The sequence below is a fragment of the Pseudochaenichthys georgianus genome, chromosome 1 (genome assembly GCF_902827115.2).
Source record: "Pseudochaenichthys georgianus chromosome 1, fPseGeo1.2, whole genome shotgun sequence".
Classification (NCBI taxonomy): domain Eukaryota; kingdom Metazoa; phylum Chordata; class Actinopteri; order Perciformes; family Channichthyidae; genus Pseudochaenichthys; species Pseudochaenichthys georgianus.
The window spans coordinates 47,176,437-47,204,252 of record NC_047503.1 but is presented as its reverse complement, the minus strand read 5'-3'; the positions used below and the strand labels follow the sequence as shown (position 1 = coordinate 47,204,252).

The 27,816-nt window shown below is 43.2% G+C and overlaps 2 long non-coding RNA genes across 4 annotated transcripts in view; both read left to right on the top strand.

Annotated features, from left to right (window-relative positions):
* The first annotated feature begins 1,727 nt into the window (after positions 1-1,727).
* LOC139434840 (uncharacterized) overlaps positions 1,728-27,816 on the top strand; it is an 89,205-nt gene continuing 63,116 nt past the window's right edge. For 2 of the 3 annotated variants that reach the window (XR_011644151.1, XR_011644150.1), the window contains exon 1: positions 1,728-2,251. This is a non-coding gene — a long non-coding RNA (uncharacterized lncRNA). The remainder of the gene's footprint in view (positions 2,252-27,816) is intronic. The other variant, XR_011644149.1, reaches the window with a different exon arrangement.
* Positions 18,966-19,747, top strand: LOC139434838 (uncharacterized). Its single transcript, XR_011644147.1, has 3 exons — positions 18,966-19,099; positions 19,492-19,552; positions 19,669-19,747. It is a non-coding gene; the product is annotated as an uncharacterized lncRNA (long non-coding RNA).

Here is a 27,816-nt window from a genome sequence, read left to right as displayed (position 1 = left end):
CGTCTCTGTGCTATGCTTTGTCCGGAATCCTGACTGAAAGGGTTCAAACAGGTTATTGGAGCTGAGGTGGGATTTTAATTGGAAGGCTACAACACGTTCGAGTAGCTTTGATAGGAACGGGAGATTGGAAATGGGCCGGAAGTTGGACATGATGTCATGTGTGAGTCCGGGTTTTTTCAGTATGGGTGTAACAGCAGCCAGTTTGAGTGAGGGGGGGACTGATCCAGAGCAGAGGGAGGAGTTAATGATTGTGGTTATGAGTTGGGAGATGGGAGGGAGGCATTCCCTGACACATGTAGTTGGTATGGGGTCCAGAGTGCAGGTGGAGTTCATTCCGGCCATGAGGGTGGAAAGTTGCATTGGGGTCACAGGGGAGAACCGGGATAGGGGCTTTGAGGTGAAGGGGGGGGAGCCAGTGGGGGAGATGGGGAGGGCTGTTGAGGAGGTCAGGTTTCTGTAGATGCTGTCGATTTTGGATTGAAAGAATGAGAGGAAAGAATTGCACTGTGCGGTTGTGAAGGATGGGGTGGCGTTGTCGCAGGGTTTAAGGAGTGTGCTGATGGTGGAGAACAGAGCCTTGGGGTTGCTGGAGCCGGAGTGTATCAGTTGTGAGTAGTAGTTGGTCCGGGCTGCTTTGAGCGCATTATTGTACTGATGTAGGTGGTCGGTGTAGGCATGGAGATGGACTGTTAGAGTGGTTTTCTTATAGAGGCGTTCCAGTTGGCGTTTTTGTGATTTCATTTGGCGGAGTTCAGGGGTGTACCAGGGAGCTGAATGTGTGAAAGCGACAGTTTTAGTTTTTTGGGGTGCCAGTTCATCAAGGCAGGAGGAGAGGGTGGTGTTGTAGTAGTCCACTAGTTGACATGGATTGTCAGGCGGGGGGGGAGGGAAGGCGGACATCTTGCGGGTGATGCAAGCTGAGAGTGCTGAGGGAGACAGGGATTTTAGGTTTCTGAAGGTTATTGTGCGCTTGTGTTTTTGGATGGGGATATTGATGTCCATGGTGATGGCCAGGTGGTCGGAGATATGAGGGTCGAGACTGGATAGGTGGTGGGCGGTGAGACCTGTGGAGCAGACTAGGTCAAGGATGTGGCCGTGGCTGTGTGTGGGGAAGTTGATGTGCTGTGTGAAGTTGAGGCACTGCAGAGTTTCCAGAAATTCAATGGCATATATGCTGGTTGGGTCATCAATGTGGATATTGAAATCCCCTACGAGGAGCACAGATGGAGATATTGCAGATAGCTGGGTTAGAAGGTCAGAGAGGTTGGAGAGAAAGGTGGGATTTTGTTTTGGAGGGCGGTAAATGATGGCTGTGACCAGGGGAGTGGGACCAGAGAGCTTAAATACCAGGTGCTCGAATGAGGGAATATCAGGGATGGAGATGGTGGTGGCTTTCACATCCTTCCTAAAAATAGCAGCAATACCACCACCCCGTCCGTGTGGACGGGGTTTGTCAAAATAGGTGAATCCTGATGGAGTGGCTTGGTTTAATGCGAAATAGTCCAGAGGTTTTTGCCAGGTCTCAGTGAGAAAGAGAAAATCCAGGTTATTGTCCGTTATGAATTCATTTAGAATGTGGCTTTTATTGTTCATGGAGCGGGTGTTGAGGAGGGCCGCTTTTAGAGGGCGTTTCGCTGTGATTGGGTGGCTGGACCGAGGAAGTGGTCGGAGAATGGTCAGATTCACGTGTTTGTTGTTGTTGTGGCGTGATGCGGAAGTGCGGCAGGACCAGATGGACGGGATGGAGTGTGGAGACGTAGAGTGGAAGAAAAACTTTCGGCCTGAGCCTCTGTGTGGAGGTCGTCGTCCGCGGAGTAAACCTGTCTCCTTGAGGATGTCCATGCAGTCGGGTGGGAGGTGGTTATTCAGAGAATGGAGGTCTGAAGCGGAGAAGAGCAGTGGCATGATCGGGGGGTGTGGTGCTAGCACAGAGTTAGCTGTTGCCGGAGACCAGGGGTCGGATGGCTGTGGCAGAAGAAGTGGTGTGAGCCCGGGTATAAGCCACAGAATACTCCACAGCATCACAGGAGGACGATGTCAGCGATTTGCAGAGGAGAGGTGGGAAGGAGTGGATGTCGGGCGACTAGCCCGCTAGCTTGCTAGCTAGCCTGATAGCTAGCCTGATAGCCACTGGCCGATGACCGCCTGGGAGGGAGAGCGTCGGCAGGGGAAGCCCGAGGAGGGGACGAGAGCAGGTAAGCAGACCACACCGGGATGGAGAGACTCCGGTGAGACCAGCCGTGGAACTCAGGTAGAGACGAGAGTGTTCTGTTGTTGTTGTTGTTGTTGTTGTTGTTGTTGTTGTAGCCACCGGATGGCTAAGGGTCTGCTAGCTAGCGAGCCGGGAACCGATAAGCCAGCTGGTTCGTGACAGCAGCGTCAGGCAACAAAAGTAGCGATTCGGTATGTCGATGAATATAAAAAGATAAGGATGTTAATTTACATGGCAAAGGCAAAAAATGTTTTCTAATCTGGACTGGAAACAATAGAACAAATAGGATTTAGGTGGGGGAGCGGCGGACAAGCAACGCCAGCGTCCTCTCACATTTAGCATTGTGTTGGGAGTTGTGTGGATTACTGTTGCAATGTATTAGAGAAATATACAGTATAACATCTGATGATTCAAAGACAACCTTTTTGGACCAAATGTTTCAAATGGTGGAGACCAAAATAAAGCTAAAAGTAGTTTTAATATATTGGACTTACAATTATCAGATTCTCAGAAACAAATGTAAATAGACAACTTTTTGCAAAGTTTTAACTTGTTATAGTTATATTTGAGCCTAATTTCCTTTTGTTCCACTACCCCTAAGAGGTTAAATATATATTTGTTTGTATCATTAAGAAATTGGTCGGAATCAAACGTATAAGTATTTCTCTATTTATTTCCCTATTTCACTTCCTGTCACATTTGGTTAATTAAATAAAATTATTTTTGAGTATAAGTCATTAATCATGAAATGCGTAAGCAATTTAACGTCTAATTTCTACATTAAATTCACTTCAAACACAAAAGATGTGCATTGACAACAAGATTGATACATTTAAATGACTTACTTGCCTCTCAGTTGGCCTTGCTTGTTGAAAAAGAGGATGAGGCTGAAGTCGAATAGTCCATTTAGCTTAGGAACCTTCCTAAAGGAGTGAAATGACCCGGAAGTATCTCAGTTGCAGCCATGATAAGTGCCGTTCGAATTCTCTAGAATGATGAGAATGATAGGAAAGGAGGTTTCAAACTTCCTTTATAACCTCCTTTAGCTTAGGAACCACTGGACCTCCCTAACCGACAGGAGAAGCGAAAATGCTGCCCCACAATGCCTTGCAGCCGCAGCATTTGCCGTCACTCAACAGTCGGCCGTTCACGGAAACAACCGATTATGACCGAGAAATGATATCATGAAAGTTACGGTGCTTATTAAGCATTTTAAAACATAGGTGGTAAGTTGCCAAAGTGCTTTGTTTTGAACGTTCATCAGTATTATAATCAAAAAGAGAAATATGAACGTTAACGTTAAATTATCAAATAAAGTCAACATTTCACAGTCTTTACTGAGCTGTGTGGGGTTTGTTCAACTTTTAAAAGATGTTTGAATGGTGATATACACAGTGATAGATGTTAAGGACTAACATTTATAATAAATACATTTGTATTGATTTTAAGATCTTTAGTTCATACAATCATACGTATTGGGATCATTTGTATTAATGTGGACCGGAGGGAGAGGGTGACGAGCATACGTATCACTTTCCTTTTTTATTTCAATTCCAACTTTGGTCATGAAGAATATGTTTCTCTGTTGTCCACGTTCATAAAGCAAAGCAACAGCATCAGAGCAGGGGCCTATACTACGAAGCTGGTTCAACCTAACCTGGATATGTTTGAGTTAGCCGGTTGGCCTAATCCAAAACATACGCGCTCTCGCTAAACTGTACTACGACGCTGGTTATCAAGTGAATCGCTCAAGCCAGCCGTTTCCTATCTAGTTAGGTGCGCGTTCACATGAAAGGGGTGGTATTTGGAGCATTCGACCAATCACAAACATGGAGAAGCGCACTGACAGCGCAGCGTCATACTTCCTGAATGAAAAGTGAACGTTAATACTAGTCAAAAATGAAGAAGTTAAACTTTAAACATCCATGACTTAAACACTTTATCCAGGATCAAAGCCACATAGCTGCACCTGCAAGGTGAATACAGCTGGCAAAAGAAAAAGTGTTTGAATGCGTACATTAACAGGTTTATGATATCACTGCCCCGTCTAAGACACGATCTGACTTCAATTACATTTGTCTCGAGTGTTTCGTCAACTTAATGTGTTGCTTAAAATAATACTTCTGCATACAGTATGTGACACAGTGAGTGTTGCACGGCCAGATACGGCTCAGCTGACTCAGATAAGGAAATATATGATACATTATGAAGTGATATGCCGCGGACTGTACTTAATGTACTCTGATCCGGTTACTTATGTTGTGGCCGATATGTAAGTAAGCTTTCTTAACGCTAATGTTATAATAGTCAGATTGCTCTGAAGATGGGAGGTGATATTCTATTAATGTTCACGTTCACACAGTCGGTGATTTTTGCCGGCCGTCTTTCCTGCAACGGCAGCTTTTCTGTATTTCCTTTCTCCTGTAATATGACTTGATCGCTTTAAACTCCGCACACTGAGCTCTGATTGGTCAGCAGGCAGTGCTTTCACTGAGTTGATCTCTTAGCCTGCAACCTAACCTGGGGGGTATACTGCGAAGCAGGATTTTCGCTTAGCCGGCTAAATTCAGGGAAAACTCCGGCTTTCCGGTCATCCGAAGCTGGTTCTCTTTTTAGCAGGCTAGATCTCCATGGTAATATATGCTAAGCAGCTAACCTGGTCGGGACCAGGTTAGGTTGCAGGCTAAGAGCTCAACTCAGTGAAAGCACCGCCTGCTGACCAATCAGAGCTCAGTGTGCGGAGTTTAAAGCGATCAAGTCAGATTACAGGAGAAAGGAAATACAGAAAAACTGCCGTCGCAGGAAAGACGGCCGGCAAAAATCACCGACTGTGTGAACGTGAACATTAATAGAATATCACCTCCCATCTTCAGAGCAATCTGACTATTATAACATTAGCGTTAAGAAAGCTTACTTAAATATCGGCCACAACATAAGTAACCGGATCAGAGTACATTAAGTACAGTCCGCGGCATATCACTTCATAATGTATCATATATCTCCTTATCTGAGTCAGCTGAGCCGTATCTGGCCGTGCAACACTCACTGTGTCACATACTGTATGCAGAAGTATTATTTTAAGCAACACATAAGTTGACGAAACACTCGAGACAAATGTAATTGAAGTCAGATCGTGTTTTAGACGGGGCAGTGATATCATAAACCTGTTAATGTACGCATTCAAACACTTTTTCTTTTGCCAGCTGTATTCACCTTGCAGGTGCAGCTCTGAGGCTTTGATCCTGGATAAAGTGTTTAAGTCATGGATGTTTAAAGTTTAACTTCTTCATTTTTGACTAGTATTAAAGTTCACTTTTCATTCAGGAAGTATGACGCTGTGCTGTCAGTACGCTTCTCCATGTTTGTGATTGGTCGAATGCTCCAAATACCACCTCTTTCATGTGAACGCGCACCTAACTAGATAGGACACGGCTGGCTTGAGCGATCCACTTGATAACCAGCGTCGTAGTACAGTTTAGCGAGAGCGCGTATGTTTTGGATTAGGCCAACCGGCTAACTCAAACATATCCAGGTTAGGTTGAACCAGCTTCGTAGCATAGGCCCCTGGTCCCGACCAGGTTAACCGCTAAGCATAAGTTACCATGGAGATCTAGCCTGCTAAAAAGAGAACCAGCTTTGTAGGACCGGAAAGCCGGAGTTTCCCCTGAATTTAGCCGGCTAAGCGAAAATCCTGCTTCGTAGTATACCCCCCAGGTGCAGAGTCTCTAGATGAGTTTACAGTAGTCCCTCGTTCTTATTGAACATCCATGTTGTAGTCCGCTGTATAGAAAACTGTGGTTTCCATAGTTTCCCTACAGCAGCAGACGCACATTCATGACGTCCGCTGGCACATCATAAACACGTCGGATAGTGAAAGTGCATTCGGATTCTCTAAAGTACCGCAGTCTCTTCTCCTAAGTCCTTTTGAATTCTCCTGTCCACTATCCCTTAACCCCGTGACGTTTCACTCAGAGGTCAAGGAATAGACGATAGGGTTAGAACTTAGGAGCTGATCTTTGGACTATTCGACTGCAGCCTGAGACTCTGCTGCTGTCCACTTTAGATGATGTGGAGTACTGTGATTGGTTTATAAACATTCAATTAGATGCATTTGTGCAATTGGGTGGAGCCAAATGACATTTACCGTAGAGCTAGACATCCTAGACAAGTAATGTACATTGAGGATGTGAATTCATTGAATTAGAATGAAAAGAGTGAATAAATTGAGAAACATAAATAATTGAGATACTTCCTTACAGATCATAAGCGGTTAGTGAAATGGTTCAATGAGTATTAAAATGATGTGAATCATATTCTATTGCCGAATGGTTGGCCTTCAGTAGAGGTCCAGGGACTGAAAGTAGTACAGACGTTTCTAATGCAAGACCTTACAAACATGTATATAAACATATACATGTATAGTGTATGTTAACATATATTAAGGGAGAAGGGGTCGGATTAAATTAGTGTAAACTTCTTCCGACCCCTTTTCGGACGTGTAATTAGCTAAAGCTTTGTTGTTTATTGATATCAGACAATGATATGTTACAACCTTCCAAAGGCTGGAACAAATAGGGAGGTCACACAGAGTTAAATGCCAAATATATGTTTATTTAACAGGTTTATAGAAGAACACCTCTGATGAATAATGTATGTAAGAATCAGACTGTCAGTAGTGTGAGCAGTGTGTGGGTGTGTGGAAGGGTGTTGTGGCATGTTAGAGGGTGCATCACCTAACACAGGCTGTAGGCTGAGGTTGCTGCAGCATGCCAGGATCTGAATCAGAGAGTGATCCTTGCAGCTGGGCAACCTTTATACCTTCTTGTGGCTCCGCCTCTAGATTGGCGGGCACAAACAGGACGACACTCCCAGTACTTGCCAGAGGACAGCAAGGCAGGGAGCACAGCCAGGCAGAAGGGGGGAGGGGTCGTCACACCCCCTCCCTTAAAATGGAGGACCCACTAGGATCCTCCAACCTGAGGCACACAAACACAACCACCAAACACAATAGACACAACCAAAGTTAACCTTGAAATGTTCATACAACCTGCAAGCACATCTGTAGCCTCTTGCTCAACCCCTCAGCAACTTTGGTACCTAAGAAGCATTTTAAGAGAGGGCAAAACAGAAAAAAACAGACACCCCTGCAGGGATAAAAATACTAGTTAACCTAGGAGGTTATAGCCCTGGACATGGCATCAGCCACTGTATTATCCACACCTTTGACATGCCTGATGTCCAGATGAAAAGGCTGGAGGAAGAGACACCAACGCATAAGGCGTTGATTTGGATTCTGGAGCGAGTGCAGAAAGGTTAGGGGGTTATGATCTGTATAGACCACCAAGGGCCCAACTCCACTCCCAACATACACCTCAAAATGTTTTAACGCCCAGATGAGTGCCAGTGCCTCCTTTTCAATGATCGAATAGTTTAATTGATGAGAGTTACATTTCTTAGAGAAGAAACTTACCGGGCATTCGGAGCCGCTCTCATCAACCTGCGCGAGTACTGCCCCAGCTCCAACCTTACTAGCATCCACATGAAGAATGAAGGGCTGGTCCATCTGGGGAGCTGCTAGGACAGGAGCAGAGCACAACACAGTTTTCGCAGCCTCAAAAGCCTGTTGACATCGAGGAGACCATTCAAACTTGACCTTAGGGCTGAGAAGAGAGGTGAGGGGCGCAACCACCGTAGAGAAATTCTGACAGAACCCACGATAGTACCCCACCATGCCCAGAAAACGAGAGAGTTATTTTCTGGTTGTGGGAACAGGGAACCGGTCAATTGCCAGCACCTTTGCCCTCACTGGCTTAACCTGTCCTTGGCCAACTACTTTACCCAGGTAGGTGACCGTTGCCTTAGCAAACTCACACTTTGCCAAGTTAACGGTCAGACAAGCCCAGGCAAGACGTTCAAACAGCGCATTAATGTGTTGGAGATGTTCCTCCCAAGTGTCACTGTATACCACAACATCATCCAGATACACAGCACAGCCAGCAAGACCTGACACCACCTGGTTCATCAGGCGTTGAAACGTGGCAGGGGCATTTCGTAACCCAAATGGCATTACGGTGTATGAGTACAACCCACTGGACGTGATAAATGAGGCGATCTCCCTAGCTCTTGCCGTTAACGGGACCTGCCAGTAACTCTTTAGCAGGTCAAATTTAGTGACAAACTTAGCAGAACCGACCTGGTCCACACAGTCCTCCATGCGAGGGAGTGGAAACGAGTCAGGTTTGGTCACTAAATTCACCTTGCGGAGATCAGTACATGGTCTAAATGTACCATCTGGTTTCGTAACCAGCAAACAAGGAGAAGACCAACTAGAAGCACACGGCTCAGCAATGTTATTCTCCAGCATATACTTAACTTCTGCCTCTAAATGCTCTCGTTTGTCCGGAGACATGCGGTAAAAACGCTGTCGTACCGGTTTAGCATCACCCACCTCAATATCGTGTTCTGTAAGGTGGGTGCGAGATGGAGTGTCTCCAAACAGGCAGGGGTAGTTTTTAACTAGATCGACCAACTCTGTGCGCCGCGGTTCGGTTAAATGACCCAGCATTCCACCCAGATTAGCCAGTGACTCCGAATTCTTAAGCCGTCCTCTCAACAGACCATCATCTGGGGAATACTCCTCTTCAACCTTAACCCCTTCCCCCACATCCAGAGATGGTGACGGGTGACCCACTGTCACCACTGCAGCATCTGAGGAAACAGAACAAACCACACCTGGCACAGGTTTACGGGAAAAATACGGTTTTAGCAAGTTTATATGGCAAAACTGCACCGACTTCTTCCGGTCAGGGGTCACTATCAAATAGTTGAGGTCTGACAACTTCTTGGACACTGTATAAGGGCCAGAGAACTTGGCCTGAAATGGTGAGCCAACTACAGGCAGCAGTGCTAAAACCTGATCCCCAGGACTCAACTCACAACGTTCTGCACGTCGATCATAGAGGCTTTTTGTTCTGTCTCTCTCTTCTCGCGCCACCCGGACCGGAAGGTCGTGGCAGCCTGTGAACAAGGGCCAGGAGTAGGCATACTCCTGACATTACGCATATGATATGATATGGTTTTGTATGGTAATGTATAGATTGTATTGCATTGTTATCCTACCATTAAAATAGATTATTGTTTTTAACAGATACTTGTATGTTCTGGATTCCTTCCTGTATGATAACCAGCTTGTTAGGGACGTGCGGAGATTTGGAAAGCGGACCAGTTGTCCCTATAAATCTCTATCAAATGGTGACCCGACGTGCCCGGTAAACAAAGCTGTGGAAGAATCCGGACGACCGGAATGGGTCGGGAACAAACGCTTTCAAACATCTCAGACAATCAGCAGGGCCCTGCAAAACAAGACAAAAGGTACCAGATGCCTGTTAAGAAAATCATCTGTCTGTAATTGGGTATACTAAAAATGTAGGATTGTCTGTAGGCGTTTCACGGTGTTTTTAAAGTTTAAATGGAATATACAATGCATATTTTACTATGTTAGGAAAGTTATATACAACACGTGAACGTTGATCGCAAGGTAGACAGAAAGTCCGGCGTAACGTAAATAGAGCAGTTTGGCGTGGACCTCAGGTATACTTATTCCTGAGTGGCGTGGAAACGGTGCAGTTTGTGGGTTGCGAGGTTATATTCCTGCACGACAAAACCTGGAAACTCGATATTTTAGATCGGGTCGCCGTTTAAAACTGGGGTTAAATAACAGACCAACGCTGAAAGCTAAAAGCCTAAAAGTCTGTTATATGTTGAATCGGGGAAAGGGAACGCAAACCTCACCGAAATTGTGACGGGACCGGCTCTCGTTTCCCTTTGTCTGTAAACTTAATTTGAAAAGCTAACGTGTGATAAAGGGCTCACTAAGACCTGGGTTTTTATGCCCCATGGAATGGTCACATTCTTTATGGGTGTCGAAGCATCGCGGTCTTGCTTGTCTGTTGAAATACACATCACATTATCAAGCTGGACAAACTGTACGGGGAATAAATCTGTGTGATTTTTACCTAAAATACCTGTGTGAGCGATTGTCTGTGGAACTCAGACAATGCACTCAGAAGAGTGAAGCTCATTTGTGCTCTGCTGCTGCCATCTAGTGGCTGAAAGGGGGGGGGGGGGCACGTTAATAGTAACAACGACAATAGCCCAGTATATTAATACAAGTGAACACATATTAATTAAGTCAGATAAATAAAAGCGAAGTGAATATGGAACGTCAGAATGGACAATTCTGAAATTCCAGCAATGGGAACAGATTAAGAAATTGATTTTAAGTGGAATCAAACAGGGGGCTAAAGAAAAGGCTTGTATATTTAAATAAATAAGAATTTCGTACTATTCGTCATTAACTGATCATTTTACTCAAATATATTTCAGAGGAACTTAATTGCATACAGTAACGTTGAGGGAAAGGAGAAAGTAGTTTGCTGAGTATATGTAGTACATGCAGGTTAAAGTTTGATTAATATAATAGTGGATTATTCCACCTACATTACACATAGAAAGATGAGAATTTGTTAAACATTAGATAACAAACTCACTGTAAGAAATATATATTGTAATGTTATTTAGGAGTTGTATTGATCTGTTTCTTGATTGTTCTGTCTGTTGGTTGTCATTGTTGATTAGTAAAGACCTTGTTTTATGTTGGTAAATGTAATGGTAAAAGAGCAAGCTATTCATCACAATTGTATTTTTAGGTTATGAATAAAACAAAAAGTAGTAGCCTAAGTGATAAGCAGAAGGGTTTTTGAACGCTTGTCAGTCAGAAGGAATCTATTAATGTTTATATGACAGGGGTGCTTATGCCCGCTTCGGTTTTCAATGTGCGCCATCACGTTAAAACAGAGGATTGGTGGCATTTTCAGTTCATTGCTTGCTTCCACACGCCTTTCCCCCTCCTTGTCTCTTTCATGACTTTCGTTAATGCATTAGAACGATTGTTATCGTAACTTGCCGTGTTTCTAGAAGTCGAACTCACTGTTCACATTACGGTGTATATTTCCGGAACGGCCTTTCAAAATAAAAGGCCGCTGTTCGCCAGAGATGCCTTCACAATAAAACAGTAATTAGCTTAACAATATATTTAACTTATATTACGTCCTTAAATATTGATTTTAATTCATTACAGTTTTCAAATACGGCGCGGATTGAATACAGTTATTTGTGTATTCTGTAACCTCACCATGCTTGTAACACAACTTAGATAAACAATTTGAAAACGAATAGAATTAACCAAGTAGATAAAAGATTAGTATAGTGGTTAAGGAGGGTGTCTTTGTTTTGCCTATTAACTTAGAACTGTAGTAATAAAGAATAGGCAGACTACTATCATTAGTTTGTTTTAACATTCACATGTTTCAGCATTCCTGACCTCAGCCATTTTATTTTGTAACCCGTTGGGAGAGAGATTTAAATTGAGTTTTTCTCAGTAGCTGAATGTGATTACAGCAGCATTGGATAGTTCTGCACCACCTTTTGGGTTCTCTGAATCAGTGTGTTGGTGAAGAGTTGCTCACTGCGAACAGAAGAAGTGTGCAAAGAACACATCTCTGAGGAGATATTGACATTATGCTTGTGCCTCGTTGTCAAGGCAACAGTGGTGTGAAGAGGTACTGCGGTTTTGGGGGATTTCTGCCGTACAGAGGACAACGTGTGTCTGCCAAGTGATTCTTTCCCTCATCTCAAAGCCAGGGAGAGTTTCCTTGGAGCCCACTGACCAGGGCCGGTCCTAGCTTTGTTGGGGACCCTGCCACTGACTACAGCTGCATCACTGACTGTGCTCATTATGACAAGATCTTGAGACATGCTTGTCTCAGATTGTTCTGGAGGAATGATGCAATGATGTTACAGCATAATTGTGCAAGAGTCTCCCAGTTGGTGGTGTAGAAACCTTAATGCTTAGTGTTTAGATAAGAGGCTGCTTGTTTATATGATGGTGGAATGCTGAAAAGATTAAAGTTTAATATTCTTGGTTAGCAAACAAGACATCTGATTATGTCACACATAATAATCTTGTTATAGAAACTAGCTATGGGGAAAAACGTGTGGTTGTTATACCATTGTTATCATGAACAAAAGATAAATAAGGAAATAGTATCTCGATTGTTCAATTTGACCATTGATTGACAGTTTTAGAATTGACCTGCTCCATATCTGGGGATAAGATGCTGTTTGATGAATGTTGACATGTCTCTAATATTGATTGAGTTATAGCAGGTAACACAGATAAAGAATCAGTGGCCAAGGGGCTACCAGAGAGATGTAAGTCCAGAATGGAATACTGAAGAAGCTGACCTGTGAGTAATGTTTGAACTAATGTTTGAACAGGTATTAAAGTAACTGAGGTTTGAAATGTAGAAAGAACATGTTTACAGTTAAAGCTAAAACATAGTAATGTAATGAGACACAATGTAATTTAAACAACATCATGTAACTAGTCTGGTAAAGAAGTAAGAGCCATAGACTTTATTGTTTAGGTCATTATGGGGATATACATTGCATCTACATTTATAATAGAAAGACATTTGATGACAGTTTGTTGGAATTCTGTATTAATTTTTTCCGCGGGATAATATCTAAGCACTGATGGGTAGAAGCAGTATCACCAGGAAGCCATTCACTTTGTTAGTATTGTGATTTTGGTTGTTTTTGAATCCATAACATTAGTGTGACGTTTAGATACTACTGGGACCCCAAAGCAGAGACTGACCAAAAAAAAAGTTTCAAAAAGTTTAATAAACAAGGTAATCCAAGGCAGGTACTGACGACAGGGAGCTTGGCTGGCCGTAGTAAACCAAAAACAAAGCTGCGGGAAAACGTTTCCGACCAAAACTCAAAAAGAACTCCTTAACCAACTACAACAGACTCCAGGCTGCAGAAAGGCACTCCGGACCGCGGGACAGCATGAACAATACTCTGGCAGAGAAGTGAGGTGAAGGCCAGGCTCTTAAAGAGCAGGTAATCAAGTGAGTGGGGACAGGTGTGCCTCATCTGCAGCCAGGAGTAACCAGCCACGCCCCCCTGTCACACACCAGCCCTGCAGAGACAGAAAGACAGAGTAGTGAGGGGTAAAAGGAGCACACAACAAGTTAAACACAAAAACAACAAAAGCCCCATGCAAAACATAACAATTAGTGTGTTTCTTTACCAGAAACATTAGCAGTTCAAATCATATTTAGATTTTTAATGGGATCTCAAGGATTTCATTTAACATCTTTACCTAAAGATGTTGGGGTTCTTATTTAGTTGGCACAGTCCAAGTATTAAGATTCTGAAGCTGCACAATTAATTTAGAAAACCTGTGCACAGACGTCTGTTGTTTTAAGACACCCCACCAACAGGCTCCAAGTGGCCACGCAGTGGTGGGTCAAACAGCCGAGGGCCCCAGAGCCCGGAGCGTAGGCTTGAGGGATTTGTATCAGATTTCTCCACACAGGTTGTTGATGCCAAAAGGGGGACCTGAGACGCAGGAGGCTGAAGGTCATCGGGACAAAGTGGATCAACCCCAGGCTCTCCGGCCCCGACCGAGTGGCCCAGCGGATCTCTCAGGCCATCCGCATAGGAGGAAAGGGGGACAGCTCGTACCACGGGAGCCAGTGTGCGGCGGGGAAACCACCTGCTAGGACCAGGGGACGACATCAAGACGGATCTGGGTCTCGTCATGGAGGTCGACACGGATGTTGTCATCAGCGGACTGGAGGAGAAGGACCTCGAGGACATCCATGCAGCAGACGACTTGGAAGCGGCTGGCAGTGGGCTGGGGGACTTGTCGAGGCAGCAGAGGAGTCTACTTCTCTCTGATCAGTTCCACCCGTGAAGGGAAAGCCGCATCTCCCCCTCCCTATCAGCTGTCGTTCTGGGCTATTCCTTCGGGGGGGGGGGGTGATTCACCACCAGGAGACTGCTTCTTAGCACTCAGCTGCCCCCTCATGGTTCCTTCACTGCCATGGGAAGTGATGTTCTGTTCCTTCACGATTTCAAATACTTTGGATCTCAGTTTCTGATGGATTTATACGATATTGGAGAGGAATGACAATAGTTATGTTTCAAGTGCCTTGTGTAAGTTGCACTCTTTTAAAAGAGTGCAAAAGGGGGATTGCAGCATCTGATATTTAAGAAGTGTGTTACATTTGAAATGGCAGAAAGTCTTGTTGCAATTTCCAGATATTAAAAGAGGTCCCTTGAGTTTCTCTGGTAATTATCAATAGTAGCAGTTAAGTGAATACTGTTCAAACAATACTTGTGTTTGTGTTTTATATTGATTTCTCTGTTTTATCCTTTCATAAAGGTGAGGACTAAAATGGCTCTAAAAAAGGGCTGTTTAGAGTAAACAGGGTTTATTGCCCTGTGGGGGAGGTGTAGGCCTGCATGACAGGGTGCTAGGTGGGGGAAGAGTATATTCTGCTTAAGATCTCTAGCATGTCATGTTTCAGGGAAGTCTACATATCTTGAATAGTATATGTGTGGGTTTAATTACTTTGTATTTTGTGTAACCAGAAGTTGGAGATATGAGAGATGAAATATTTGTGTTATCTTAAATATCCTTTAAGACACATCTGAGGTCTCTGGAATGTGTGTGGGGGGGGGGGGGGGTGTGTGTGGAGGCTGAGTAAACTCCACCCCTTCCTATTTCTCTTGGTATGAAAGCCTATTCAGCTTTTTGTTCTGTCTCTCTCTTCTCGCGCCGCCCGGACCGGAAGGTCGTGGCAGCCTGTGAACAAGGGCCAGGAGTAGGCATACTCCTGACATTACGCATATGATATGATATGGTTTTGTATGGTAATGTATAGATTGTATTGCATTGTTATATTACCATTAAAATAGATTATTGTTTTTAATGGATACTTGTATGTTCTGGATTCCTTCCTGTATGATAACCAGCTTGTTAGGGACGCGCGGAGATTTGGAAAGCGGACCAGTTGTCCCTATAAATCTCTATCAGTTGTGACCCAAATGTGTGATCGTTCTTCTTCTGGCGTTTGTCCTTGCAGCTCTGTTGATCCTGAATCAAGTGACTCAAAAAAACATTGGTTTGGGAAAGTATGAGTTTTCTGGACCAAAGGTGTCATTCCAAGTATGAAGATATTCCATCCCACTTGACCCTCTTTTACAGAGTTATAAAATGAGAGGAATTGAACTGCAATTAAACGGACTGCTCTTTTCAATTATACTCTCTGAGCTTTCAGAATGTACCACATGTCTGAAAGTTATATTTGTAGTGCTATTGTGTTTATCCCCTTCAAATGAAAGAATCGAGTTAGGGCTGGAAGCAATATCTAAAGACCAGGGGTGGATCTACACTGAACAAAAATATAAACGCAACACTTTTGTTTTGCTCCCATTTTTCATGAGATGAACTCAAAGATCTAAAACATTTTCTATACACACAAAATAACCATTTCTCTCAAATATTGTTCACAAATCTGAAAAAATCTGTGATAGTGAGCACTTCTTCTTTGCCGAGATAATCCATCCCACCTCAAGATGCTGATTAGACAGCATGATTATTGCACAGGTGTGCCTTAGGCTGGCCACAATAAAAGGCCACTCTGAAACGTGCAGTTTTGCTTTATTGGGGGGGTCTGGGGGGGTCCGAAAACCAGTCAGTATCTGGTGTGAGGTGAATCGAGTGGCCCATGGTGGTGGTGGGGTTATGGTATGGGCAGGCGTATGTTATGGACGACGAACACAGGCCACTTGATTCACAACATTACCCTAACCCTAAACCTACCCCTACCCCTCACACCAGATACTGACTGGTTTTCGGACCCCCCCAGAACCCCCCAATAAAGCAAAAATGCACGTTTCAGAGTGAACAATATTTGAAAGAAATGGTTATTTTGTGTATATAGAAAATGTTTTAGATCTTTGAGTTCATCTCATGAAAAATGGGAGCAAAACAATAGGGTTGCGTTTATATTATTGTTCAGTGTAGACAAATATTCATGGGGTGGCAAGAGGGTGGCAGGAGAATTTCAGGGGTGGCATCCCCTGGCAGAAGTATATGCTGATTTAATTGCAGTCATATCAATTAATGTTAACTTGGAAAGCCACAATATTGATATTTTAACTGAATGACATTAGGGGACATTATTGTGGCACATCAGTAAAGCCTTACATATAAATATATAAGGTGGCAGACATAATTGAATGAATTTTAACTGAACAATAACTGAATGATTTTGACTCTTAGACCAGCAGGGGTACCCAGTGGCGACTGGTCATTAGGGGCAGCCCCACCTAGTGTCAGCAGAAAGTATTACAAATAATGATTACAAAAAAATGCAAAGAAATAAAAAAAAACTGATTTGTCTGTATATTGCTGTTTTAGTCTGTGTTCTTCTAATAAGTGTCTACAGTGTGTGCCTATTGAGCTGTTTAGAGCCATGTGGGACAAAACCCGATCATGCCCCTCCCTCTCACTGTCTAAATGAACGGTGACTGTAAAAACTACACTGTGCATGCTCAGAGTATTTTTCAATTTAATGTGTGTGGCAAAAAAAGAATGACCATAGGGGCATTGAGCTGCCATCCCACCATATGTCATCTCACAGAGCTGATTGGCTGTAAGTATGTGTGCCTCGAAAAGTGTGTGAAGAGGAGACGAGAGAGGTGCGTCCTAAAACCCGGAAGTAAGCTGCGCATGGTTTCCCTCCACAAAAAAGCAATGAGATTTCTCCATAGGATTTTAGAAAATAGCTCGAAATAAGATCTGTGGGAAACGTACCTGTTAGATAAATGCATGTTTTGTTCAGCCGGATAATATCCACATGTCTACCCTACTTTTATAATTTTCTAATCATAAATCTATCGATTAGATTTATGATAAACTTTTGAAACTACAAGACGATAAGGAGGACTTTTACAAAAAAGTAATAGAGATTTTTGTCCAGAAGGATAGGCAAATGGACTTCATCTTCAAGTCAAGGTAAGACCGCAATTTTATTAAAAATGGGATCTTACTAAGAGAGAACAATTCAATATTTAAATGATAAAATTAACTTTTTTGGGTATCCTTTTGTTGAACTGTCTGTTTAAAAGTAATTGAAGCATCAGACTAAAAAAGCTTTTGAAAATAATATTATATTTTGATTTAGGTCAAAATATAATATTTGTAAACCTGAAGTGCCAGTGCCTCACCAGCCTGAACCTCACTGCAGAAACTTTTTTATAGACATCTACGTTTTTTGTGCCCCACCACTTTTGTACATATAAAAACGCCACTGGGGGTACCAAATCTATGCAGACTGCTGCAATAAGTACATTAATTAACTGTCTCGTCGATGTTTGTCTAAATTAATATGATACTATTAACAATCTTTGTTCCTATCAGCTGTCAATCACTGTTATGATTCACATATTCAGTGTTATTATTAAATAAACTATATGTTTTGGAGGAGTTAATGATGAATGTTCCTCAAGATGCCTGCTCACCCTCCTTGAATTTTGAAATACAAGTAATTACTATCATACATCAAAAGAATCAAAGCGCTGTTCAGCGCCCCACAACTTCATTGCAAACAGTTACAACCTTGACTTTACATCAGAAAGAACAAACATTAAAGAAGTGACTAACTGCATCAGTTAGGGTTAGAAAACGTGTATTCAATGCTGAGTACAGCCACACTGACAGTCTCTTCTCTGTCGTTGTAGACCGCAAATACCTCATTCTTCCGTCTGCTTGGATACGAAATGCTTCTCGTATTGCGCTGTCCCCGTTCAAATAAAATCGCCGCCAATCATATTTCCATGCTCGCGCCAGGGCCGGGGGAGGGGTTACAAGACTCGCATCTTGTGCTGCATTCACTTGCACTCGGACATTAGAGATTTTCTCTCATAAATGTCCGATGAGCCACAACTTTTATTTCAAAACAAAGCTGCCAACTGGGGTGGCAACTAGGGTGGCAAGGCATTTTTCTGAGGTGGCAGCTGCCACCCGTGCCACCCCGTAGAACCGCCACTGCTAAAGACTCAATACCAGTTGTCAGCATGTTATAACTAGGGCCGGGACTTTAACGCGTTAATTAAGATTAATTAATTACACAAAAATTAACGTGTTAAAAAAATTAACGCATTTTAATCGCACTTTAATCGCACTTATTTTTGCATAGCGGAACGTTTCTTACTGGATGAGTTTCAGGCCGACCGATTATACTGGAGCACCAACTAACGTTCATGACTTCAGCATGGGACTTCAAACAACAACAAACCACGGTGAACAATAGTCAAACATGAACGAACAAGCTGATGAGACCGCTTTGGTCGGCCCGTGGATTGGACATTTTGTTTTAAAAAACGGACGGATGGAAGCGTCGATAAGAGCACGGTTGTACGGAGCCCTGGAGGGTTCATTGAGAGAAAAATAAATAAAACGTGGCCACGCTTTAGTAACTCGTGCGCACGCTTTAGTAACTCGTGCGCACGAGTTACTAAAGCGTGCGCACGAGTTAATAAAGCATGGCCTCGTTTTATTTAAATTGAGGGATTCCTGTCCGTGACTCACAGAATCTGCTGCTGCCCACAGCTGTTTTATAGAAGGAAAACATCCTTCACTTTATGAAATCTCTGTGGCACCAGTGGCCTGTACTACGAAGCAGGATTTGCTATTTACACTATTCATTCATGAAGTATGACGCTGCGCTGTCAGCACGCGTCTCCATGTTTGTGATTGGTCAAATGTTGGTAACCCCGTCCCTTTCACGTGAACCAGAGCTATTTAATAGAAGAGTTACGACATCTCCGTTCACTCCAATGGACCACTTTTTTACAGCAATGGCGGATCGTGGAGCCTCTCAATCGTTCCCCGGAAGTTAGCGCCAAGGCTGGCAGAGCTGTGGAGTTGCAGCATAATAGACCGTTCGTGACGGACTTTTAAAGGTAAGAAGAAGTTTAAAGATTTATATTGCGGATATTATCAGTACATCTGATTCAAATGAACATGTGTATTAAAGGATGTCAGTGGATTATCCCTAAATTAGTAGATTTAGGGAACGTTTACAGATAACAGATTAAGCTAGCATACCGAAGCAAGTTAGCAACACACGTTGAACAGCCTTTTAATTGTAAGTTCCGTTCTCTTAATGTCATTTCGTCCAACATGTTGAATTAGAGAAGAGGGGCTTCTAAACGGGATTGTATGCGGGGGGGGTGGAGGGAGTTAAATATTAGATAAATATAACTTTGGTGCGTGTAAGAGTGAGTGTTTTTAGCAGAGCCATATTGTGTCCTTGTGATTCTGTTGATTATTACCTGTCTGTATAATGTTGCAGCTCAGCTGATTCTGGATTGGTGGCAAAGGGAGAGGGACTTAAGTGAGAGTGAAAACACAAGGTAAGTTTAATACTGTTTTATATAAGTAAACACCTTATCTCCCCAAGGCATTTCCCATCCAATAGGTGTGCTGTGTGTGTATAACCCTTTCTCCTGTCTGTTACTCCCTCTTTCAGCACAAGAACCAGAGGGGGATTCAATGGAGCCTGAATACCTGCACTGAGACCCTCACCCTGCACCCTGAGTCTCAACTCTCAGTGTTTTCAAGCCTTTCCCTGTTTTTTTGTATTAAACAAAACATTAAGTTTTCCCAATGGTGTGGTTTTCGTTTTGTGAAAAAGTGCAAATGCAGTGTTTGTATATAATTACATCACATATTTTGTTGCTGTTGGTCGTGAAATTGCTCCTGCTGATTTGAGCCAGACATTTTTTCCTCCGCTCTGTGTCAGTGGGGAAGCCGTACATTCGTACTCCTTTCTCTGAGCGATTTGAGCATCCCCAGGCAGCACAGCAAACCATGGTGGCTACTAGGAGGCAGCACAGCAAACCAGGACAACACGGAGGAAAAGGCACCGACAAACTGCATGATATGCTATTCAATGTTTATTGAATTCCATGTATTTGCAATTGATGTTCCTAAAACAACACATTTAACATCATCATTATCATCATATGCTGCTAGTCCTGCTGCTGCTGCTAGTCCTTTGATAGTCACCTGTCGGTCTCCTGTCCTTTCTGAAAGCCATAAAGATGACATTAGTCATTTAGATAACTTGTGTCCTCAATTACCAGGGGATTACTGAAACTACCATGAATTAAGAAAATGGTAGAAATGAATCCAATCTGAATTTTAAAGCATTACTTTAGATCCCCTCCCTCTAAATGTATCAATAAACATTAGAAAGTGATGCTCCTGACTACCATACAAGTTTAAGAACATAATATTGGTTTGAAAGAATTCAAAGCTATAAATAAACAGCAACAGGCTCTTTAACAAGGCACTGTTAGTAACATGTAAACTAGTTGTTCACACTAATCCTAATATTATCACTTAATATTAGCAAATTCGATTTTATTTTTTAAAACATATTGATGTAAATACATACACATATCGATTTGTTGTATAAATATTGCAAATCAAAACCTTTATTCACTAATAATTAACAAAAATCGTAGTTCTATCTCCTGTTATCAATGCATTCACATTGCCCGCCATGAACTTCCGGGGAACGATCCTCGTCTACATGAACCACATGACGATAACCGTTTTTGGACTTCCGGTGTCGTAACTCTTCTATCTATATGGCGCTGACGTGAACGCCTTCTCAGCCGGACAGAGAAACCCTGGTTGATTTGCTGAGTTGATAACCAGCTTCGTAGGACCGCTTAGCGACATCGCGTTTGTTAGGGTTAGTTAAGCCGGGTAAATCAAACATATCCAGGGTCTGTTGAACTGGCTTCGTCGTACAGGGCACTGGAGGCAGTAACGTGTAATTCAGCAGAATCTGAGAAGAGCAGCACCAGCTGCAAAGAGCGGTGCCTTTTACTGTTTACTTCACTGCATTGCCCTTCATTAGAACCGCTGGATAGAGATCGAGGCTGCTACGTTTAACCACACACACCTCTACACACATCGAGCTACCAGAGTATTCCCCCTCGTTTTATGAAGGATATGTCCTGTCACCGGGGCGCATGCTGTGTGTGTGTGTGTGTGTGTGTGTGTGTGTGTGTGTGTGTGTGCTCAGCTCCGCTCTGTGTGTGCGTGTTCGGTGTGTTTGTGTGTGTCCGACACCCCCGGCATTTGTTTTCAAATTACCACGAACAGTAATTTACACAAATCTGGTTCTCCATAGTTATATGTGTATTCCCAAGTGAAAGAAATTCGTTTAATCTTAATCTCGATGTGCTATAGTCCTGCCGGAGTGCACCGGAACGAACGATACTATCATAAACAAATGCCCACACACACACAAAACGAGGCCACGCTTTAGTAACTCGTGCGCACGAGTTACTAAAGCGTGCGCACGAGTTACTAAAGCGTGCGCACGTTTTATTTATTTTTCTCTTGGTGAACCCTCCAGGGGGGTATACTACGAAGCAGGATTTTCGCTTAGCCGGCTAAATTCAGGGGAAACTCCGGCTTTCCGGTCCTACGAAGCTGGTTCTCTTTTTAGCAGGCTATATCTCCATGGTAATTTATGCTTAGCGGCTAACCTGGTCGGGACCAGGGGGGTATACTGCGAAGCAGGATTTTCGCTTAGCCGGCTAAATTCAGGGAAAACTCCGGCTTTCCGGTCATCCGAAGCTGGTTCTCTTTTTAGCAGGCTATATCTCCATGGTAATATATGCTAAGCAGCTAACCTGGTCGGGACCAGGTTAGGTTGCAGGCTAAGAGCTCAACTCAGTGAAAACACCGCCTGCTGACCAATCAGAGCTCAGTGTGCGGAGTTTAAAGCGATCAAGTCATATTACAGGAGAAAGGAAATACAGAAAAACTGCCGTCGCAGGAAAGACGGCCGGCAAAAATCACAGACTGTGTGAACGTGAACATTAATAGAATATCACCTCCATCTTCAGAGCAATCTGACTATTATAAAATTAGCGTTAAGAAAGCTTACTTAAATATCGGCCACAACATAAGTAACCGGATCAGAGTACATTCAGTACAGTCCGCGGCATATCACTTCATAATGTATCATATATCTCCTTATCTGAGTCAGCTGAGCCGTATCTGGCCGTGCAACACTCACAGTGTCACATACTGTATGCAGAAGTATTATTTTAAGCAACACATTAAGTTGACGAAACACTCGAGACAAATGTAATTGAAGTCAGATCGTGTTTTAGACGGGGCAGTGATATCATAAACCTGTTAATGTACGCATTCAAACACCTTTTCTTTTTCCAGCTGTATTCACCTTGCAGGTGCAGCTATGTGGCTTTGATCCTGGATAAAGTGTTTAAGTCATGGATGTTTAAAGTTTAACTTCTTCATTTTTGACTAGTATTAAAGTTCACTTTTCATTCAGGAAGTATGACGCTGTGCTGTCAGTGCGCTTCTCCATGTTTGTGATTGGTCGAATGCTCCAAATACCACCCCTTTCATGTGAACGCGCACCTAACTAGATAGGGCACGGCTGGCTTGAGCGATCCACTTGATAACCAGCGTCGTAGTACAGTTTAGCGAGAGCGCGTATGTTTTGGATTAGGCCAACCGGCTAACTCAAACATATCCAGGTTAGGTTGAACCAGGTTCGTAGTATAGGCCCCTGGTTAGGTTGCAGGCTAAGAGCTCAACTCAGTGAAAGCACCGCCTGCTGATCAATCAGAGCTCAGTGTGCGGAGTTTAAAGCGATCAAGTCATATTACAGGAGAAAGGAAATACAGAAAAGCTGCCGTTGCAGGAAAGACGGCCGGCAAAAATCACCGACTGTGTGAACGTGAACATTAATAGAATATCACCTCCCATCTTCAGAGCAATCTGACTATTATAACATTAGCGTTAAGAAAGCTTACTTAAATATCGGCCACAACATAAGTAACCGGATCAGAGTACATTAAGTACAGTCCGCGGCATATCACTTCATAATGTATCATATATCTCCTTATCTGAGTCAGCTGAGCCGTATCTGGCCGTGCAACACTCATAGTGTCACATACTGTATGCAGAAGTATTATTTTAAGCAACACATTAAGTTGACGAAACACTCGAGACAAATGTAATTAAAGTCAGATCGTGTCTTAGATGGACAGTGATATCATAAACCTGTTAATGCCAGCTGTATTCACCTTGCAGGTGCAGCTATGTGGCTTTTATCCTGGATAAAGTGTTTAAGTCATGGATGTTTAAAGTTTAACTTCTTCATTTTTGACTAGTATTAAAGTTCACTTTTCATTCAGGAAGTATGACGCTGCGCTGTCAGTGCGCTTCTCCATGTTTGTGATTGGTCGAATGCTCCAAATACCACCCCTTTCATGTGAACGCGCACCTAACTAGATAGGAAACGGCTGGCTTGAGCGATCCACTTGATAACCAGCGTCGTAGTACAGTTTAGCGAGAGCGCGTATGTTTTGGATTAGGCCAACCGGCTAACTCAAACATATCCAGGTTAGGTTGAACCAGGTTCGTAGTATAGGCCCCAGGGCTCCGTACGGTTGTGTGCAAATTATGAAAAAAAGAATTTGCATATCACCGCAGCACATCAAGCCCAGAGCCATAGAGATATAAGAGTTACGACACTCTTTGATGTCGCCACCAGCCGGTCACGTGGTTTATGTATGCCGGGATAGTTCAAAACGCACTTCCGTGGCAATGCTTCTCTATGGCAAAAACAGCACAAACATGGTCAAAATAGTCATAGATTAAACCAACGCTGTTATTTTTTAAAGATTGCTTTCATATTTACATGATGTGGTTACACTTTGTATGGATTGGCAATATTTACAAGTTTCGTTATTTAACGATATCTTGAGGGGAAAGTGTGGCAGCACAAGCAGGCTATGTTGCTGTCACTGTCAGGTCAGTCACGTCCGTAGTATAGTTGCGCTGCGCTGTCATGTTCTTCTATGGGACAGACAGACAGCAGCGATTGCGTTATTGAATGGTAAATATATATATTAAAAAAACACACACACCCAAGTACTTTTTCAGCTGTAATTGCATTATTGCATACTTTTTATTGACAGTTTTGCATTTGGAGAAGCAGGGTGACAACGGAAAGCTTGGTAGCCTATTACTTATTAAGAACAGTGTATGGAAAAAGTGATGTGTGTTAGAACAAAACAAAGTCAAATGAATGAGAATGAGAACAAAGAGGGTTAGGGTTTAACAGAAAAAGATTAATTCAGCCAAAAAACACAATTTTGATTAATCTAAAGTGTAAAACAATCTTCAACACAGACCCAATTAGTGCCCTTGGACAACAAAATATATGGTGGGGCAAAGAAACGATAAATTAAATTGAGAGAGTGGGAGACTGAAAATGATTACTATGATAAATATTCAAACTATTTACAAAACTATTTACAGAAGCTCCTGTTGAACCATGGTTCAACAGGAGCAACAAAAACAGGTTTGTCAACAATACAAATTAAAATGACGAGGCCACTTTGCCAAGGGGAGGTGATCCAGCGATGAGACAATAAAGCAATTCATATTAAGTTCTGTTGAGACACCACAGGATATAAAACCTTCCAAGCGATGACCTCTCCTCACCTTTCACCTGTATTTCCTCAGGAGACTCAGGTCCTTCAACGTCTGCAGCACAATATGCACCCACCCACAATTGTTGTTCGCACAAGCATAATTGTGCGAACAACAATTGTGGGTGGGGGCATTTTACAAATACAAACAACTATTTACAAAAAAGCAACTATTTACAAAAAAGCAATACAGAACTCTAGTCTAGGGCATCCAGGGGCCTAACCATTTTGAAAAAAACAAGAAGGTTCCTTTGTGAAAGGGACATCCTCTTCATCTGTTTCCTGGGCCCTAAAAAGCAGAGCAAGAATAGGAACAGTGGTGAATAATGGGAGAGAATACAGTTGGGAGCAGACTGAACAGAGGACATAGCAATATTCATGTTAAAATGTTTGCACAATAAATATTATGGCACTTTCGTTTATATTGCATTTTAATAGATCAGTTGTCATACATAGCATTTGGGTGCTCTAATACAGAGGTTCTCAATTGTTTTTCAGCCAAGGACCCCTTGCAAGATAGAGAATACACCAAGGACCCCCTCATTCTGATTTGTGATTTTGGGCTATATAAATACAAATTGACTTGATTTGACATGTATGTCCCTTGGAATAATCTGACGTAGCCTATTTTTTACACTTCTATAGTCTTAGTTATGTGAAAGAACAACACAAGAGAAATGTATTAGAAAGATATTAGATATGTATTACAAATATTTGCACCATCTCAACACAGAATACCCATAACAAAATCAATCAATTAGCTGCAAGTAACACTGTACCTAAACAAAATATCATTTCCACACACACACACACACACACACACACACACACACACACACACACACACACACACACACACACACACACACACACACACACACACACACACCCCCCCAAGTGTTTCACTCTTAGTTAAATGATTTATAAAAGTCTAATCACAAAATAAATGCAGGCTATAAACAATTGAACACATGCCTGAATTGCAACATATATCAAGTAAATTGAAAAACAACTGCAACTGCATTGCTACAATCCCAAACCACTACTTGCAATGGCAGCCAGCTCTGGCACTATTGGAGTGATGCAAGGCAGTCCATGAAGCTGATTGCTTCTCTCTGCAAGTGAAGACACGCAAGATGTGGCCCTTAGTGTGGGTGGGACCTTGGACATGCTGCGTGATGTTAAAGCACTCCAATAGTGACAGAAACTCAGCGGCAAAGGTGCAGGTGCTGGAGTCCACATGGATGTTAAAATCACCTAGCAGTAGTGTGGATGGAGACATGGAGCAGATTGAGGTGAGAAGCTCAGACAACTCAGACATGAATGAGGTGGAAGGTTTGGGGGGGCGGTAGGACGACCTGATGCTTTGACGGGGCAGCCACTGAGAAGGCAATGCACTCAAGTGAGATTGTATTCGTCACAAGCAGCTGTTTGACAGGGATATCTGCTCTGTGGATGACTGCCAGCCCACCACCACGACCAATGGAGCGGGGCTGTTGGAGATAAGCATAACCTGGGGGGGGTGGCTAGGTTGAGTGTGAGGAAGTCCTGTTGGTTTTGCCATGTCTCAGTGAGGCAGAGAAAATCCAATTTCCTATCAATGATGATTTCATTAATAAGTGATGATTTGTTGTTAAGGGAGCGGGTATTTAACAACATGAATGTGTGGGAGTTGTTATATGTTGCAATGGCTGGTAAAACAGTGATGCCATCAACACAGGCCAAGGGCTTCAGGTTAACACTGCACACGTGTGGTTTGTTGTGATGACGTAAGTGGGCGGTGACGGGGCGCCGGGACCACACAGTTGGGATAGTGTCAGCTGAGCCGGTGTAAACAAACCCACGTTTGGAACCTCTATGGACATACCTGGGTCTGCCAACTCGTAACAGCCCGAGGTATTCAATGACTGACAGACATAGAGGGGGTGTAGTGAAGTGGTTGATCCTAAAAAGTTGCGAGGCAGAGTAACGAAGCATCACAATGGTATGATGCTAACGTTAGCACAGCGTTAGCTGTGGTAGCGGATCGGCCGGGTGAATGCGCTATCAGCCAAGAGTACAGATGAACCAGGACAGCAGGCAGCCTGTCCAGGAAGCGACTCAAGGACGGACAGCACTGAGGAGAGATGGTGGAAGTTGAAGAAGTTTGCCGCAGAGGAATACGGTGGTGGCCAGAGCAGGCTAGCCTGAGCAGGGAGAACTAGGCTAGCTTCTGATCGCCGTCAGACTGGTTGGGTGGAGAGGACCGTTGTTGTGTCTTTTGTGGCAGAACAAAATCAAACAGAAGCTAAGCAGGTGATACAGTGAAGCAGGATCGGGACTCAAAACGGGAAAATGAGATGGAGAATCGGGCTTGTCGTCAGATGGAGCCACTAACGTTAGCGATAGCGTTAGCCCTGAAGCAGGAGCAACATTAGCAGGTGTAGCAGGGTGGACAGGTCGGAAGCGGAGCATCCGTAAAAAGTTGCGATCGAGTGTTACAAAAGTGTCCAGAACAGCGTGTGCAAGCCACTGAACGTATGGAAACTGAGGTAGAAACGTTGGTCCAAAACTCGGCAGATACATTTTTGGACAGAGAAGCGGCAAAAGTGTTGCGTTACAAAAAAAAAAATATATAATGAATCTGAAAACTTTTCACGGACCCCCTGGCAGAGTGCCACGGACCCCGGGGGGTCGCGGACCCCACTTTGAGAACCACTGCTCTAATAGATCCGAGAAGGGGTTCTGGATGTATGGCTTCCCTAAGGACGTAGAGCGAAGGAAGAGATGGATGGCAATGGTCAACAGACAAACCCTGTGTATGACAGAGGACAACAACAGCAGAAAACTCTGTCATGTAAGTAATGTTCACAGAGGTGACATGACTTGTTAACATTTTAAAGGGCATCATATTTCCAAGTGTAGAGAATTATGACTCTTCAATTACATTTGAAGTGTGCAGGGGAAACTGATCAAACCTACCTACCCACAGGTACACTTTGAAGACGACCAATATATTGGTTTTTCAGGAGGAAATTTGAGGTTGAGGCCAGATGCTGTTCCAACAGTATTTATACATCGGCCTAAACCGAAAAGGAGAACATTCACGTCAAGGAGTATGCCTCCAGCTGTCAGGAATAATG